The following is a 2,502-nucleotide window of genomic DNA, read 5'->3' as shown; positions in this document are numbered from 1 at the left end:
TTTCTCCTTACACCTGTAAGGCACCCAGAACAAAAGAGTCAAATGTTCTTATTCTACATGTTTGCAAATGAGCTTGAAATAACTACTTATTATAAGTTTCCTTCCCTTTCCTCCATCCTAATGTAATTAGATTGCCATAATGCCACTGCAGAAAGACCACTCATCCCATTCCCCATGCTCAGATAGTGGGACGTCGCTCTTTCCGGGTGTGATAAAGGCGGGCCCCAGAACAAAGCCCCAGAATTGAGTAAGGCAACACTTCCTGAGCAGCTTCCCCATTCTCTTTCTTGCCACATTGGAACAAAACTCCATCCCTCTCTCCGGGTTTTCTCTCCCGCCCCAGCCGGGTCTTCCAGTCACACAGGTCCACCAGTCCCGACTCTGCCCCTACACTCTTCTTGCTAACCGGGTGCTGTGGGTTCTCCACGGCCTCAGCCTTCACAGTCTAGGAAGAAGGCCCGATTTCAGACCCTTACGGGCAGCCGTCCGTGACGGAGCCGCGCTCCCCCGGCCCTTTTCTCTCCTGCTCGGCGTCTCAGTCCCTGACCCACCGACCATACTGTCCTGGCCCCCTCTCACCCGCACTGCCAGTTAACCTGGGCTCCGCCTTTCCGGATGAACCTCGCGCCCTGGCGCGGGGCTGCAGCGACCCGGACCTTTACTCCGTCCACCTCTCCCCAAACACCATGCTCTCCACAACCTCCACCACGACTTGCCCCACTTGACGCCGCCATGCCGAGCAGCCACACTGGACACGATTCCCGTTGACCATTGGCTGTTACCTAGGCAACCGGGAACAATGTCACCCCCTATTGGCCCAGCCCATACTGTGCGCCATCTTTGTGCGGGGCGGAGTGTTTTTGAGAGTCCGTGCAACAGATCTGAAAGAGTGGTGGGGCTGAACCGGCTGTCCCCGAACGGAAATCCTGGTAACCAGGTCACGCCTACCCAGGAACACGCCTACCCAGGAACAGCCTAGCAGAATTATTAACTCTAAACGAAACGAAGCCTGCGTCAGAAGCAATTATGCCCCCAATTAAGGTGGCTCGGATCCTGCTCCGATCCTACAGTTATAAAAGGTCCATCCCCGGACTTTGACAGAGGTTAGATCGGGCTCTAGAGGTGAAGCGTTTGTCAGTTGTAAAAGCACTGGACCAGGCAACAAGAGTCAACCCTATATTGTTGTTGTTAGGTGGCATGGAGTTGGCTCCGACTCAGCGACCTTATGTACAACAGAAGGAAACACTGCCCAGCCCGCGCCATCCTCACAATCTTTGCTATGCTTGAGCTCATCATTGCAGCCACTGTGTCACTCCATCTCATCAAGGGTCTTCCCCTTTCCCCTTGATCCTCTACTTGTTATGTGAGGTTGAGTTGTCTCTGACTTGTAGCAACCTCATGTACAAAAGAACAAAACACTGCCCAGTCCTGTGCCAGCCTCACCATCCCTACCATACCTAAGCCCTTTGCTACAGCCATCGTGTCAATCCATCTTGCTGAGGGCCTTCCCCTCTTTCCTCTTTCGTTGACCCTCCACTTTACCAAACATGACATCTTCTCCAGAGAATGGTCCCTTCTGATAACATGACCAAAGTAGGTGAGACGGTCTGGCCATTGTTGCTTCCAAGGAGCATTCTGGCTCCACTTCTTCCAGGACAGATTTGTTCTTTTAGCATTCCATGGTACTTACAGTGTTTTTCACCAACACCACAACTCAAAAGCATCAACCCTTCTTCAGTCTTCCTTATTCATTGTCTAGTTTTCACATGCATATGAGGCGATTGAAAATACCATGGCTTGGGTTAGGCACATCTTAGTCTTAGAAGGAGATATCTTTGCTCTTGAGCACTTGAAAGAGTATTTTGCAACAGATGTGCCCAATGCAATATGTCTTTTGATGTCTTGACTGCTGCTTCCATTGGCATTGATTATAGCACCAAGTAATATGAAGTCCTTGACAACTTCAACCTTTTCTCCATATATTGTGATGCTGCTTATTGGTCCAGTTGTGAGAATTTTTGTTTTCTTTATATGGATGTGTAATCCATACTGCAGATTGTAGTCTTTAATCTCTATCAGTAAGTGCTCCAAGTCATCCTCACTTTCAGCAAGCGAAGTTGTGTTGTCTGCATCACAGGTTGTTAATGAGCCTTCCTCCAATCCTGATGCCACATTCTTCTTCATATAGTCCAGCTTCTTGGATTATTTGCTGAGCATACAGACTGAATAAGTATGGTGAAAGGATACAACCCTGACGTACTCCCTTCCTGATTTTAAACCATGCAGTATCCCCTTGTTCTGTTCAAATGACAGCCTCCTAATTTATGTACAGGTTCCTCATGAGTATAATTAAGTGTTCTGGAATTTCCATTCTTCTCAATTTTACCCACAATTTGTTATGATCCACACAATCAAATGCCTTTGAATAGTCAATAAAACACAAGTAAACATCTTCCTGGTATTCTTTGCTTTGAGCCAAGATCCATCTGACATCAGCTATGA

This window comes from Orycteropus afer, unplaced genomic scaffold (genome assembly GCF_000298275.1).
Source record: "Orycteropus afer afer isolate SDZICR_OR568_19922 unplaced genomic scaffold, OryAfe1.0 scaffold00064, whole genome shotgun sequence".
NCBI lineage: Eukaryota > Metazoa > Chordata > Mammalia > Tubulidentata > Orycteropodidae > Orycteropus > Orycteropus afer.
The sequence above is the reverse complement of the archived record's forward strand: the minus strand, read 5'-3'. Positions refer to the sequence as shown.